At 45.0% G+C, this 17155-nt stretch overlaps 1 protein-coding gene across 1 annotated transcript in view; it reads left to right on the forward strand.

The window, feature by feature from the left end:
* Positions 1-839: 839 nt before the first annotated feature.
* Positions 840-17155, forward strand: part of LOC138768001 (vang-like protein 1) — a 74243-nt gene continuing 57927 nt past the window's right edge. Inside the window, exon 1 of the mRNA XM_069945969.1 lies at positions 840-914. The gene's annotated coding sequence lies outside the window, so the exon portion shown is untranslated. The remainder of the gene's footprint in view (positions 915-17155) is intronic.

Genomic DNA, 17155 nt, shown 5'->3' on the forward strand with positions numbered 1-17155 from the left:
AATTAATCAGGGAGCATTCTATACAGTGTGTAATATAATACAGGACATCTATACAGTTTATATATAATACAGGGAGCCTTCTATACCGTGTATAATATAATAGCAGGAGCGTTCTATACAGTGTGGTATATAATAATACAGAGATCATTCTATACAGTGTTTAATATATTATATACAGAAGCATTTCTATGCAGTGTGTATATCATAATACAGGGAGCTTCGATACAGTGTATATATATAATACGGGAGCATTCTATACAGTGTAGTATATATATAATACCGGGAGCATTCTATACAGTGTATATATATATATATAATAGGGAGCATTCTATACGAGTGTGTGGTATTTATATATATATATATAATATATATATAAAATGACAGGGAGCATTCTATACAGTGTGTATATATAATACAGGGAGCATTCTATACAGTGTATATATATATAATACAGGGAGCATTCTATACAGTGTATATATATAATACAGGGAGCATTCTATACAGTGTATATATAATACAGGGAGCATTCTATACAGTGTGTATATATAATACAGGGAGCATTCTATACAGTGTATGTATTGTGACAAGGCACAAGGTATGGTGGTCGATGACAGATACGTGTCACCGTGGTTCAAGGCCTCGGATAGAATTGGTCAGTAACCATAGGTTACTGACAGTTTTTTTCTAATTTAGTATACCTGCTTTCAAGCAGTTGTTCGGGGCGGCTTGTACTGGAGCAGTCTCAGAGTTGGGTGGGATGACTGCTCCCACGTATCCATCCCGGGTTTTCCCTATAACAGTCAGGAGATGAGGTGTGTGGTAACTCCAAGGCTGGAGCTTGTCGGGAGGTTCTGCTGTGTTGGTTCCAGGCAGAGAAGCTGGAGAATCTGCTGTAGCCTAAAAAGACTGTTCTGGTGAGAAATCCTGTTTTCGTTTAACCCTTTGTGCCTGAAGCCAGGCTATCCTTATGTTATTTGCACCTGCTGAAGAGAACCTATTTTGTTACTGCTTGGACTTTGTGAAATAAAACCCAGTGATTTTAACTCTGCTGTGTCTGTGATACCTGTGACGGAGCTAACCCCCCCACAAGATTATATATATATATATATATATATATATATATATATATATATATATATATATATATATAATACAGGGAGCATTCTATACAGTGTGTGTGTGTGTGTATATATATATATATATATATATATATATATATATAATAAAAGGGAGCATTCTATACAGTATATATATATATATATATATATATATATATATATATATATATATATATTGTAGGGATCTTCCCGGGGGATGGTGTGTTGGACACAGTTCAGCAGAAGACTTGGACTTATAAAACAGCTTGGCGCTTATTTGCAACATAAACCGTCCATCACAACAGAAATATAACAACACGGTGCTTTTAAGAACAAAACAAAACAAAAGGTCCTGCCCATCTGGGCGCTTACTAACATACAGGTCACCTATCTGACACTTGGATAAGCGGTATCGCAGGGTGTGAATAAGTCCCAGCAGCGGCAGTATTCCCAGCTCCCAGCAAACACAGCATGCAGGCCGATCACTCCTGGCTGAGCGCTAACACTCTCCACACTGTGAGAGCTTTTACCCTCGTGTAGGCTCATCAGGGCACACCTGGCCGCAACACCCGAACTGGATCGGGGGGATCGGGTGGCAGGTCCCACTACCAACCTACCCGCCATTCCAGTAAATCCAGGCCCGGAAAATGGAAAGAACAACTCAGCAGCATAATACTGCTGAGTGACAGATCTCTCCTGGATTTACCATCTCACCATATGCAGTAGCCTGGGTGAGATGTACCTCCCCTCGAACACTTTTCCAGTGACATGTCTACAATATATATATATATATATTAATACAGGGAGCATTCTATACAGTCTATATATATATATATATATATATATATATATATATATATATATATATATATACTAGACAATGTACCCGGCGCTGCCCGGGTATAAAGTGTCAGTGTGTTAATTAGATTTGTTCTAAGGTGCCCAGGAGGCCAAGCTAAAGGTATTGTTTCATCTGAGTTAATCAGTGGAATTAGTGTATACCTGTAGTGCCTAGTTGGAGGGGTTCTGTATACCCACAATGTATAGTTTTTAGGGGTCTCGCATATCTGTAGTGCATAGTTGGGGGGGCTGTATACCTATAGTGTATAGTTGGGGGGGTCCTGTATACCTGTAGTGTGTAGTTGGGGGGGGCTGTATACCTGTAGTGTATAGTTGAGGGAGGTCCTGTATACCTGCAGTGTACAGTTGGTGAAGGTCCTGTATACCTGTACTGTCCTGTATACCTGTAGTATATAGTTGGTGCTGTATACCTGTAATGCTGTAATGTATATTTGGTGGAGGTCTTGTATACCTGTAGTTTATAGTTTGAGGGTCCTGGATACCTGTAGTGTATAATTGGTGGAGGTCTTGTATACCTGTAGTATATAGTTCGGGGGTCCTGTATACCTGTAGTGCATAGTTTGAGGTCCCTGTATAACTGTAGTATAGAGTTGGTGGAGGTCCTGTATACCTGTAGTTTATAGTTTGGGGTCCTATATACCTGTAGTATATAGTTGGTGGAGTTCCTGTATACCTGTAGTTTATAGTTTGGGGTCCTATATACCTGTAGTATATAGTTGGTGGAGTTCCTGTATACCTGTAGTGTATAGTTTTGGGGTCCTGTATACCTGTAGGGTATAGTTTGGGGTCCTGTATACCTGTAGTATATAGTTTGTGGAGGTCCCGTGCACCTATAGTGTATAGTTTTGGGGTCCTGTATACCTGTAGTGTCCTGTATACCTGCAGGGTCGTATTTACCCGTATGGCAGTGTTATTCAGTCACAGTGTGTCGGTATTGGTCATGTCTGGTATGGCGGTGTTATCCAGTCACAGTATGGCGGTATTGGTCAGGTCTGGTGTGGCAGTGTTCTCCAGTCACAGTGTGGCTGTATTGGTCAGGTCTGGTATAGTGGTGCTATCGAGGCATAGTATGGCGGTATTGGTCAGGTCTGGTATTGTGGTGTTATCCAGTCACAGTATGGTGGTATTGGTCAGGTCTGGTATGGCAGTGTTATCCAGTCATAGTATGGCGGTTTTGGTCAGGTGTGGTATGACAGTGTTTTCCAGTTACAGTATGGCGGTATTGGTCAGGTCTGGTATAGCAGTTTTTTCCAGTCATAGTATGGTGGTATTGGTCAGATCTGGTGTGGTGGTGTTATCCAGTCACGGTATGGTGGTATTGGTCAGGTCTGGTATAGCGGTGTTATCCAGCCACAGCATGGCGGTATTGGTCTGGTCTGATATGATGGTGTTATCCAGCACAGTATGGCAGTATTGGTTAGGTCTGGTGTGGCGGTGTTACCCAGTCACAGTTTGGCGGTATTGGTTAGGTCTGGTATGGCAGTGTTATCCAGCACAGTATGGCGGTATTGGTCAGGTCTGGTATGACAGTGTTATCCAGCACAGTATGGCGGTATTGGTCAGGTCTGGTATGGCAGTATTATCCAGTCACAGTATGGCGGTATTGGTCAGGTGTGGTATGGCAGTGTTATCCAGTCACAGTATGGCGGTATTGGTCTGGTGTGGTATGACAGTGTTATCCAGTTACAGTATGGCGGTATTGGTCAGGTCTGGTATAGCAGTTTTTTCCTGTCATAGTATGGTGGTATTGGTCAGGTGTGTTATGACAGTGTTACCAAGTCACAGTATGGCGGTATTGGTCAGGTCTGGTATGGAGGTGTTATCCAGTCACAGTGTGGCGGTATTGGTCAGGTCTGGTGTGGCAGTGTTATCCAGTCACGGTATGGTGGTATTGGTCAGGTCTGGTATAGCGGTGTTATTCAGTCACAGTTTGGCGGTATTGATCAGGTGTGGTATGACAGTGTTATCCAGTTACAGTATGGCGGTATTGGTCAGGTCTGGTATAGCAGTTTTTTCCCGTCATAGTATGGTGGTATTGGTCAGGTGTGTTATGACAGTGTTACCAAGTCACAGTATGGTGGTATTGGTTAAGTCTGGTATGGCAGTGTTATCCAGTCACAGTATGGCGGTATTGATCAGGTCTGGTATGGCAGTGTTATCCAGTCACAGTATGGCGGTATTGGTCAGGTGTGGTATGACAGTGTTATCCAGTTACAGTATGGCGGTATTGGTAAGGTGTGGTATAGCAGTGTTATCCAGCACAGTATGGCGGTATTGGTCAGGTCTGGTATGACAGTGTTATCCAGCACAGTATGGCGGTATTGGTCAGGTCTGGTATGACAGTGTTACCCAGTCACAGTATGGTGGTATTGGTCAGGTCTGGTATGGCAGTGTTATCCAGTCACAGTATGGTGGTATTGGTCAGGTCTGGTATGGCTGTGTTTTCCAGTCACAGTATGGTGGTATTGGTCAGGTCTGATATGATGGTGTTATCCAGTCACAGTATGGCGGTATTGGTCAGGTCTGGTATGGCAGGTGTTATCCAGTCACAGTTTGGCGGTATTTGTCAGGTCTGGTATGACAGTGTTATCCAGTCACAGTATGGCGGTATTGGTCAGGTCTGGTATGACAGTGTTATCCAGTCACAGTATGGCAGTATTGGTCAGGTCTGGTATGGCAGTGTTATCCAGTCACAGTATGGCGGTATTGGTCAGGTCTGGTATGACAGTGTTATCCAGTCACAGTATGGCGGTATTGGTCAGGTCTGGTATGACAGTGTTATCCAGCACAGTATGGTGGCATTGGTCAGGTCTGGTGTGGCAGTGTTATCCAGTCACAGTTTGGTATACCTGTAGTGCCCTGTATATACATGTACTGTATAGATGGAGTAGGGGGTCCTCTATACATGTACTGTATAGATGGAGTAGGGGGTCCTCTATACATGTACTGTATAGATGGAGTAGGGGCCCTGTATATACATATACTGTATAGATGGAGTAGGGGGCCCTGTATACATGTACTGTATAGATGGAGTAGGGGGTCCTGTATATACATGTACTGTATAGATGGAGTAGGGGGTCCTGTATATACATGTACTGTATAGATGGAGTAGGGGGCCCTGTATATACATGTACTGTATAGATGGAGTAGGGGGCCCTGTATATACATGTACTGTATAGATGGAGTAGGGGGTCCTGTATATACATGTACTGTATAGATGGAGTAGGGGGTCCTGTATACATGTACTGTATAGATGGAGTAGGGGGTCCTGTATATACATGTACTGTATAGATGGAGTAGGGGGTCTACCAGTTATTACTGTGGATGTTGTGAGGCAGCTTCCCTAGCAACCAATTCTTCCTGTGAAAATGAAAGCAGTAATCCTATTGGTTGCTAAGGCTCCAACTGCCGCGTCTGCTGCAGCTAATTATATCACCTTTGTTTGCAGTGAGGAGATTTTCCCATTCATCTCTATGGGGCGCCTCTCTTTCCCCTCCCCCTCCCCTCCTGTACATCTGGCGGGGACGGGACTTTCGCAATAACCTTCCCGGGCACCAATGTATCTGTGTGCCAAATTTGGGGTCAAACGGTTCAGGCGTTTGGAAGTCTATAGAGGACAGACAGACAGAAGGACAGACTTTCATTTTTATGATATTACTAGAAAATGTACCCGGCGCTGCCCGGGTATAAAGTGTCAGTGTGTTAATTAGATTTGTTCTAAGGTGCCCAGGAGGCCAAGCTAAAGGTATTGTTTCATCTAAGTTAATCAGTGGAATTAGTGTATACCTGTAGTGCATAGTTGGAGGGGTTCTGTATACCCACAATGTATAGTTTTTAGGGGTCTCGCATATCTGTAGTGTATAGTTGAGGGAGGTCCTGTATACCTGCAGTGTACAGTTGGTGAAGGTCCTGTATACCTATACTGTATAGTTCAGGGGTCCTCTATACCTGTAGTATATAGTTGGTGCTGTATACCTGTAATGTATAGTTAATGGAGGTCTTGTATACCTGTAGTTTATAGTTTGAGGGTCCTGGATACCTGTAGAGTATAATTGGTGGAGGTCTTGTATACCTGTAGTATATAGTTTGGGGGTCCTGTATACCTGTAGTAAATAGTTTGAGGGTCCTGTATAACTATAGTATAGAGTTGGTGGAGGTCCTGTATACCTGTAGTGTATAGTTTGGGGTCCTATATACCTGTAGTATATAGCTGGTGGAGTTCCTGTATACCTGTAGTATATTTGGGGTCCTGTATACTTGTAGTATAGAGTTGGTGAAGGTGCTGTATACCTGTATTATAGAGTTGGTGTAGGTCCTGTATACCTGTAGTGTATAGTTTTGAGGTCCTGTATACCTGTAGTACCTGTAGTGTATAGTTTGGGGTCCTATATACCTGTAGTATATAGTTGGTGGAGTTCCTGTATACCTGTAGTGTATAGTTTTGAGGTCCTGTATACCTGTAGTGTATAGTTTGGGGTCTTGTATACCTGTAGTATATAGTTGGTGGAGGTCCTGTATACCTGAAGTATATAGTTGGTGGAGGTCCTGTATACCTGTAGTATATAGTTTTGGGGTCCTGTATACCTGTAGTGTAAAGTTTGGGGTCCTGTATACCTGTAGTATATATTTTTTTGGATATCCCGTGCACCTGTGGTGTATAGTTTTGGGGTCCTGTATACCTGTAGTGTCCTGTATACCTGCAGGGTTGTATTTACCCGTATGGCAGTGTTATTCAGTCACAGTGTGTCGGTATTGGTCATGTCTGGTATGGCGGTGTTATCCAGTCACAGTATGGCGGTATTGGTCAGGTCTGGTGTGGCGGTGTTATCCAGTCACGGTATGGTGGTATTGGTCAGGTCTGGTATAGCGGTGTTATCCAGTCACAGTATGGCAGTATTGGTCAGGTCTGATATCATGGTGTTATCCAGTCACAGTATGGCGGTATTCGTCAGGTCTGGTATGACAGTGTTATCCAGTCACAGTATGGCGGTATTGGTCAGGTCTGGTATGACAGTGTTATCCAGCACAGTATAGCGGTATTGGTCAGGTCTGGTGTGGCGGTGTTATCCATTCACAGTATGGCGGTATTGGTCAGGTCTTATATGACAGTGTTATCCAGTCACAGTATGGCGGTATTGGTCAGGTCTGGTGTGGTAGTGTTATCCAGTCACAGTATGGCGGTATTGGTCAGGTCTGGTGTGGCAGTGTTATCCAGTCACAGTATAGCGGTATTGGTCAGGTCTGGTGTGGCGGTGTTACCCAGTCACAGTATAGCGGTATTGGTCAGGTCTGGTATGGAGGTGTTATCCAGTCACAGTATGGCGGTATTGGTCAGGTCTGGTATGGAGGTGTTATCCAGTCACAGTATGGCGGTATTGGTCATGTCTGGTGTGGCAGTGTTATCCAGTCACAGTATGGCGGTATTGGTCAGGTCTGGTGTGGCAGTGTTATCCAGTCACAGTATGTCGGTATTGGTCAGGTCTGGTATGGAGGTGTTATCCAGTCACAGTATGGCGGTATTGGTCATGTCTGGTGTGGCAGTGTTATCCAGTCACAGTATGGTGGTATTGGTCAGGTCTGGTATGGAGGTGTTATCCAGTCACAGTATGGCGGTATTGGTCAGGTCTGGTGTGGCAGTGTTACCCAGTCAGTTTGGTATACCTGTTGTGCCCTGTATATACATGTACTGTATAGATGGAGTAGGGGGTCCTGTATACATGTACTGTATAGATGGAGTAGGGGGCCCTGTATATACATGTACTGTATAGATGGAGTAGGGGGTCCTGTATACATGTACTGTATAGATGGAGTAGGGGGCCCTGTATATACATGTACTGTATAGATGGAGTAGGGGGCCCTGTATATACATGTCCTGTATAGATGGAGTAGGGGGTCCTGTATACATGTACTGTATAGATGGAGTAGGGGGTCCTGTATATACATGTCCTGTATAGATGGAGTAGGGGGTCCTGTATATATGTACTGTATAGATACAGTAGGGGGCCCTGTATATACATGTACTGTATAGATGCAGTAGGGGGCCCTGTATATACATGTACTGTATAGATGGAGTAGGGGGTCCTGTATATACATATACTGTATAGATGGAGTAGGGGGTCCTGTATACATGTACTGTATAGATGGAGTAGGGGGCCCTGTATATACATGTACTGTATAGATGGAGTAGGGGGTCCTGTATATACATGTACTGTATAGATGGAGTAGGGGGCCCTGTATACCTGTACTGTATAGATGGAGTAGGGGGTCTTGTATATACAGGTACTGTATAGATGGAGTAGGGGGTCCTGTATACATGTACTGTATAGATGGAATAGGGGGCCCTGTATACATGTACTGTATAGATGGAGTAGGGGGTCCTGTATTTACATGTACTGTATGGATGGAGTAGGGGGTCCTGTATATACATGTACTGTATAGATGGAGTAGGGGGCCCTGTATATACATGTACTGTATAGATGGAGTAGGGGGCCCTGTATAGATGGAGTAGGGGGTCCTGTATATACATGTACTGTATGGATGGAGTAGGGGGTCCTGTATACATGTACTGTATAGATGGAGTAGGGGGTCCTGTATATACATGTACTGTATAGATGGAGTAGGGGGTCCTGTATACATGTACTGTATAGATGGAGTAGGGGGTCCTGTATACATGTACTGTATAGATGGAGTAGGGGGTCCTGTATATACATGTACTGTATAGATGGAGTAGGGGGTCTACCAGTTATTACTGTGGATGTTGTGAGGCAGCTTCCCTAGCAACCATTGCTCCCTGTGAAAATGAAAGCAGTAATCCTATTGGTTGCTAAGGCTCCAACTGCCGTGTCTGCTGCAGCTAATTATATCACCTGTGTTTGCAGTGAGGAGATTTTCCCATTCATCTCTATGGGGCGCCGCTCTTTCCCCTCCCCCTCCCCTCCTGTACATCTGGCGGGGACGGGACCTTCGCAATAACCTTCCTGGGCACCCAATGTATCTGTGTGCCAAATTTGGGGTCAAAAGGTTCAGGCGTTTGGAAGTCTATAGAGGACAGACAGACAGACAGAAGGACAGACAGACAGACTTTGATTTTTATTATATAGATACAGGGAGCATTCTATACAGTCATATATATACACTCACCAGCCACTTTATTAGGTACACCTGTCCAACTGCACGTTACCACTTAATTTCTAATCAGCCAATCACATGGCGGCAACTCAGTGCATTTAGGCATGTAGACATGGTCAAGACAATCTCCTGCAGTTCAAACCGAGCATCAGTATGGGGAAGAAAGGTGATTTGAGGCCTTTGAACATGGCATGGTTATTGGTGCCAGAAGGGCTGGTCTGAGTATTTCAGAAACTGCTGATCTACTGGGATTTTCACGCACAACCATCTCTAGGGTTTACAGAGAATGGTCCGAAAAAGAAAAACCATCCAGTGAGCGGCCGTTCTGTGGGCGGAAATGCCTTGTTGATGCCAGAGGTCAGAGGAGAATGGGCAGAGTGGTTCCAGCTGATAGAAAGGCAACAGTGACTCAAATAGCCAACCGTTACACCCAAGGTAGGCCGAAGAGCATCTCTGAACGCACAGTACGGCCAACTGTGAGGCAGATGGGCTACAGCAGCAGAAGACCACACCGGGGGCCACTCCGCTCAGCTAAGAACAGGAAACTGAGGCTACAATTTGCACAAGCTCATCGAAATTGGACAGTAGAAGATTGGAAAAACGTTGCCTGGTCTGATGAGTCTCGATTTCTGCTGCGACATTCGGATGGTAGGGTCAGAATTTGGCGTCAACAACATGAAAGCATGGATCCATCCTGCCTTGTATCAACGGTTCAGGCTGGTGGTGGTGGTGTCATGGTGTGGGGAATATTTTCTTGGCACTCTTTGGGCCCCTTGGTACCAATTGAGCATGGTTGCAGCGCCACAGCCTACCTGAGTATTGTTGCTGACCATGTCCATCCCGTTATGACCACAATGGACCCAACATCTGATGGCTACTTTCAGCAGGATAATGCGCCATGTTATAAAGCTAGAATCATCTCAGACTGGTTTCTTGAACATGACAATGAGGTCACTGTACTCCAATGGCCTCCACAGTCACCAGATCTCAATCCAATAGAGCATCTTTGGGATGTGGTGGAACGGGAGATTGGCATCATGGATGTGCAGCCGACAAATCTGCGGCAACTGTGTGATGCCATCATGTCAATATGGACCAAAATCTCTGAGGAAGCTTCCAGCACCTTGTTGTATCTATGCCACCAAGAATTGAGGCAGTTCTGAGGCAAAAGGGGGTCCAACCCATTACTAGCATGGTGTACCTAATAAAGTGGCCGGTGAGTGTGTATATATATATATATATATAATATATATATATCAGAGAGACCAAGGCAGGATCCGTGGAAAACACTGTCCGATGCACAGTCCCCAAGGGGATCGTCTCGTCTCCCCAATATCAATAGTAGAAGCAAGTGGAGGACAGCATCTTCTTCCAATTAAAAAGACTTTATTGTGCCAGTCTACATAACAGTGCAACGTTTCAGCTCGTGAACCCCAGCCTTTCTCAAGCTCGAGCTGAAACGTTGTACTGTTATGTAGACTGGCACAATAAAGTCTTTTTAATTGGAAGAAGATGCTGTCCTCCACTTGCTTCTACTATAAATATATATATATATTACAGGGAGAATTCTATACTATGTGTATATATCTATAGTATAAAGTGTCAGTGTGTTAAATAGATTTGTTCCAAGGTCAACCAGGAGGCAAATCTATGCCCTTGTTTGTTTGTTTTTTGTTTAAGGTTTAAGGGTAAATCGCCAGGAGCCCTATATACCCCTTTATACTCTATATACCCAGACAGTTCTGCACTTATGTGAATTGTAGCTTATGCACATTAGAAATAAACTAAAAACTTTAAACATCCTAAATACTTAACAGCCAAACTGAGATGTCATGTGATCAGCCTGTATACAGAACCTGGTTATATACAAGATTGTCAGTTTTTTATACAGAGCCTGGTTATATACAACATTGTCAGTATTGTCAGTGTAATATACAGCCTGGTTATATACAACATTGTCAGTATTGTCAGTGTAATATACAGCCTGGTTATATACAACATTGACAGTGTAATATACAGCCTGGTTATGTACAACATTGGTATTGTTATGCTGAGTCTGCTTATAAACAACATTGACAGTGTTAGTGGAGGTCCTGTATACCTGTAGTGTATAGTTTGGGGGTCCTGTATATCTGTAATATATAGCAGGGCCTATTCTAGGCCTTCTGCTGCCGGAGGCGAAACCTGAAATGCCCCTCCCCCCGCCGACTGCAGACCATAAGTAAGGTGTGTGTGCAGAAAACCTGCAGCTTATAATAATAAGCGCTTCTATGGAGAGCCTGGCAAATGCTCTTAGACAAAATGAGGCCATAAAGGGTGTGTGCGTGGGGCGAAGGGAACATAAATTGTCATTATTTGCGGATGACCTCATGAAATACATGTCCTCCCCTAGGGTGGGCCTCCCCAACATTATGTCAGAGTTTAGAAGATTCGGTTCTCTTAGTAATTTCAAAGTGAACCTGCAAAAGTCAGAGATCCTGAATGTTACCATACCTGCTCGAGAGGTGGACCTATTACGTGCTAGCTTCCCATTCAAGTGGAGATCTGACCACATCAAATACCTGGGAGTTAGTGTACCGGCTGACCCCTCCCTCATATACCGGCTGACCCCTCCCTCATATACAATCTCAACTTTAAGCCCCTTTTGTCTACCTTAGAGAAGGATCTTCGGAATTGGAGTGCCTTGCCTTTGTCCTGGTTTGGCGGAATCAGTGTATTGAAGATGGACTCCCTTCCGAAGATCCTGTACTATTTTCAGACCCTTCCTATCTGTCTCCCGTGCTCCTTTCTGAAGCGAGTCAGGCGCATGTGTTCCAAGTTTGTGTGGGGGTCGTCCAGGGCACGCTTGCGGCACTCGGTCCTTATCAGGCGGAAAGATAGTGGTGGTACAGGCTTACCTGACTTCACTGTTTACTACAGAGCATCTATCGCTGCCTGTGTCCTGGACCTTCTCCACAACAAAGCGACTAAACTCTGGGTTGCCCTAGAGCATGCCCTTAACACCCATGCTGCTCAAGGGATCTTTTGGATTCCCAAACGGGTGGACACGAGGCACTTGGACCTCTCCCCCCTGCTGAGGACTCTATACTCCTCCTGGAAGGGCTTTGCAGTCAAAACAGGTCTGGTCTCTGCCCCAGGTCCTCTCACACCTCTCTTACATAACCCTCATTTCCCAGGGTTAATGAATGGATCCGCACTATTTCCCCTTTCTGCCACGCACACACCCAGGGTCAGGGACGTGGTCCTCAATACCGAAATAAGACCGCTCAGAGATATAGAGAGAGATAGCGGTACTAGATCCGGGACGTGGCTGCATTACTTTCAGTTACGTTGCCAGATGGGCTCCTTGGCGCCAGTGGGGGAGCTTTGTATCGGGTTGACCACCTTTGAGCAGATATGTATGGCTGCTGAGCCTCCGGATCATAGAATATCCTTACTGTATAGCGTGATGGTGTCTGAGGAGGCGGAGGACCAGTTGTTGGGTTTCCAGTCAGTCTGGCATAGAGAGCTGGGTAAAACGTTCTCGGGGGAGGAGTGGCAAAAAGCCTTTATACTTACTCACAAGCTTACGGTATCCTCCAGAATGCAAGAACTCAATTATAAGGTGTTGGCTCAGTGGTATCGGACGCCTGAACGCCTCCACAAATGGTTTCCCTCCGTACCTGATACCTGCTGGAGGTGTTCCCAAGCCGTGGGCTCAATGCTCCACATTTGGTGGACTTGCCCACCTGTACACTCTTTGTGGCAGGGAGTTCAGGCCTTGTACATCTCATAATTTGACCCTGACGCCAGAGATGGCTCTTCTTTCCATTTTGCCTGGTTCACTGCCTACAATTAAGAGGGGCCTACTAGGCTTCTTCCTTCTGGCAGCTCGGCAAATCATTCCCAGGTTGTGGCGGACGACCCCCCCCCCCCCCCTCTCTAGACTAATGTGGGCGGAGGTCTTTGGTACCCTGATGCGCATGGAGGAGTTAAGGGCGGATGAGCACGGCCTGAGCAAGAAATTCTCCACGAAATGGCGGGTCTGGATATTGTTCCAGTCCTCCCCTGAGATGACTAGATGGTTGGCTGGGGATAATTTCCTTGGAGGTACGTAGACTTCTGACCTGGACACCTCGGACGTCCTGGGGCTGAGGGGTGAGCTTCCACATTTTTCCCATCTCCCTCTCTTCTCCTTTACGCCCCCTCGTTTCCCCTCTTCCCTTTTCCTTATTTCTTCCTCTCACCAGCCCTCGCTGGACTTTTTGGCACCACATCAACAGATAGCAAAGCAGACGAACTCTTCTTCCCTTTCTTAGATGCTTTCATGTCCTATCTTCTCACCCTCCCGGACCTACTCCCCCCCCCCCCCCACGTTGAGTGTATGTCTGTGTGTATTTGTGTACCCACTTTGTTAACTGTTGTTGGTTTGCATAGGTAACTACTGTTTGCCCACTAAGCTCTGAGAGGGCCGCACTTACTGTAGCTAACTACCGATTGAGGGAGATAGAAAGTCTCAATCTTCTCTATCCTGACAGGCTGCAAGCGACATGTTATCTTATCAGCTTCGGTCTTTTCTCCTTTCCCTCTTTTTGACACCTGTGTCGTTTTGTTGGCATTTCTGGCATAATCGCTGACACTTTCTAGATGCACAACCTTTGTATGTTTGTTCATCTTATTTTATTTTGTAAACTACTTAATAAAAACAAATTGAACCATAATAATAAGCGCTTCCACAATCCTGCATCATCATAATCTGGCCCTCTTAGGCACTACCTTTCATCCATGGTGAGGACAACACAGAAGAGGTTTCAAAGTTTCTAATACTGTATACAGTTCCCCCTGCAGGTGGCCCCCGTACTGTATACACTGCCCACTGCAGGTAGCCCCCCCTGCAGGTACTCCTATACTGTATACACTCCCTCCCTGCAGGTAGCCCCCACGCTGTATACACTCCCCCCTGCAGGTAGCCCCCATGCTGTATACACTCCCCCTTTCAAGTAGCCCAATGCTTTAAACACTCCCCCCCCCCCCCCCCTTTGCAGGTACTCCTATACTGTATACACTCCCTGCCTGCAGTTAGCCCTGATACTGTATACACTCCCCCCTTTGCAGGTACTCCTATACTGTATACACTCCCTCCCGCAGGTAGCCCCCATGCTGTATACACTCCCCCCCCGGAGGTAGCCCCCATGCTGTATTCATTACCTAACACCCCCTTACTGTATACATTCCCCAACACCACCACCCGGCAGGTAAGGCCCTTACTGTATACACTGTACACAATTACAGTGGATGTAACCAATCAGATTCCATCTCCCTTTGAAAATGAAAGTAGTAATCCTATTGGTTGCTAAGGCTTCCAACTGCCATATCACCTGTGTGTGCAGTGTGGAGATTCTCCCAATCATCTCTATGGAGCGCTCTTCCCCCTCCCCTCCTGTACATTTGGCAAGCACGGGACCTTCGCTCTAACCTTCCCGGGCACGAAAGGGACCTGTGGGCCAAATTTGTCTGTCTATATGGGACAGACAGACAGACAGACTGACTTTCATTTTTATGATATAGACTAGAAAATGTACCCGGCGCTGCCCGGGTATAAAGTTTCAGTGTGTTAATAAGATTTATTCTAAGGTGCCCAGGAGGCCAATTTATGTCCTTGTTTTTTTGTTTAACCCCTTAACGACATCGGGCGTAAATTTACGCCCTGATGCCGGTAAGGGAGTTCAGAGCGGGGCTGCGCGGCAACCCCGCTCTGAACCGCGGCGGTCCCGGGTGCCGTGTGTAGCCCGGGACCGCAGGTATTAGCGGGCACGGTCCGATCGCCGTGCCCGCTAATACAGTAATCAGATGCAGCTGTCAAACATGACAGCTGCATCCGATTACCGGATCCAGCATCTCCCTGGTGTCTAGTGGAGGAGATCGCTCCTCCGGGATGTTATCCCGGAGGAGCGATCTCCGTTTCTGAAGCCGGCCGGGGACCGCTCCAAGATGGCGCCGTGCCCGGCTCGGCACTCGTTTACTATCTATACTATCTATATCTATGCTGCAGAGATCTCTATGAGAGATCAAAGCACTTATACTAGAAGTCCCCTAAGGGAGGAATAACCCTAACCCCAGGGGGGAAAAACCTTAACCCCAGGGGGGAATAACCCTAACCCCAGGGGGGCTTCTAGTATAAGTGTTAAAGTAAAAAAAAAAGTGTTGTTAACAGTAAAAAGCCCCCTCCCCTAATAAAAGTCTGAATCACCCCCCTTTTCCCAGGTTATAAATAAAAGTAAATAAATAAATAAATAAACAAACATGTTTGCTATCGCCGCATGCGTAATCGCCCGAACTATTAATTAATCACATTCCTGATCTCGTACGGTAAACGGTGTAAGCGCAAAAAAATCCCAAAGTGCAAAATTGCGCATTTTTGGTCGCATCAAATCCAGAAAAATTGTAATAAAAAGCGATCAAAAAGTCGTATATGCGCAATCAAGGTACCGATAGAAAGTAAACATCATGGCGCAAAAAATGACACCGCATACACAGCCCCATAGACCAAAGGATAAAAGCGCTATAAGCCTGGGAATGGAGCGATTTTAAGTGTCGTATATTTGTTGACAATGGTTTAATTTTTTTACAGGCCATCAGATACAATATAAGTTATACATGTTACATATCGTTTTAATCGTAACGACTTGAGGAACATATATAACAAGTCAGTTTTACCCCAGGGCGAATGGCGTAAAAACACATTTCCCCCAAATAAACAAATTTTTTTTTTCAATTTCACCACACTTTGAATTTTTTTCTGGTTTCGCAGTGTACTTTATGCAAAAATTCAGCCTGTCATTGCAAAGTACAATTAGTAACGCAAAAAATAAGGGCTCATGTGGGTTTCTAGGTGGAAAAATGCAAGTGCTATGTATGGCCTTATATACACAAGGAGGAAAAAACTAAAACGCAAAAATCAAAATTGGCTCTGTCCTTAAAGGGTTAAGGTAAAATCGCCAGTAGCCCTATATGTCCCTATATACCCGACAATTCTGCACTGGTTATGTAAATTGTAGCTTATGCACATTAGAAATAAACTAAAAACTTTAACCCCTTAAGGTCCAAGCCAATTTTCGTTTTTGCGCTTTTGCTTTTTCCATTTTATGTTTAAAAGTCCATAGCGCTTGCATTTTTTCACCTAGAGACGTATATGAGCGCTTATTTTTTGCGAAACCAATTGTACTTTGCAATTACAGGCATAATTTTTCCATAAAATATGTTGTGAAACCGGAAAAAAATCATTTGCGCTGTCAAATTGAAAAAAAAAACGAATTTGTTTTGATTTCGGGGAGTTTTGCATTTACGCCGTTCGCCCTATGGTAAAACTGACTTGTTATGCACAAGTACATCTGGCAAGGACGGGACCTTTGCTATAACCTTCCCGGGCACCCAATGTATCTGTGGGCCAAATTTGGGGTCAAACGGTTCAGGCGTTTTGGAAGTCTATACGGGACAGACAGACAGACTTTGATTTTTATGATATAGATAGAGGGAGCATTCTATACAGTGTGTGTATATATATAAAGTACAGGGATCATTCTAAACAGCGTATATAATAGAGGGAGCATTCTATACAGTGTATGTATATATAGATATATCTATATCATAAAAATCAAAGTCTGTCTGTCTGTCTGTCTGTCCCGTATAGACTTCCAAATGCCTGAACCGTTTGACCCCAAATTTGGCCCACAGATACATTGGGTGCCCGGGAAGGTTATTGTGAAGGTCCCGTCCCCGCCAGATGTACAGGAGAGGAGGGGGATGCAGAAGACCACCCCATAGAGATGAATGGGAAAATCTCCACACTGCACACACAGGTGACATAATTAGCTGCAGCTCTGCCCAGCAGTAAACGGCAGTTGGGAGCCTTAGCAACCAATACGATTACTACTTTCATTTTCACAGGGAGCAATGGTTGCTAGGGCAGCTGCCTCACAATATCCACAGTAATAACTGGTAGACCCCCTACTCCATCTATACAGTACATGTATACAGGACCCCCTACTCCATCTATACAGTACAGGTATACAGGACCCCCTACTCCATCT

Source organism: Dendropsophus ebraccatus, chromosome 11 (assembly GCF_027789765.1).
Source record: "Dendropsophus ebraccatus isolate aDenEbr1 chromosome 11, aDenEbr1.pat, whole genome shotgun sequence".
In the NCBI taxonomy this organism is placed as follows: Eukaryota; Metazoa; Chordata; class Amphibia; order Anura; family Hylidae; genus Dendropsophus; species Dendropsophus ebraccatus.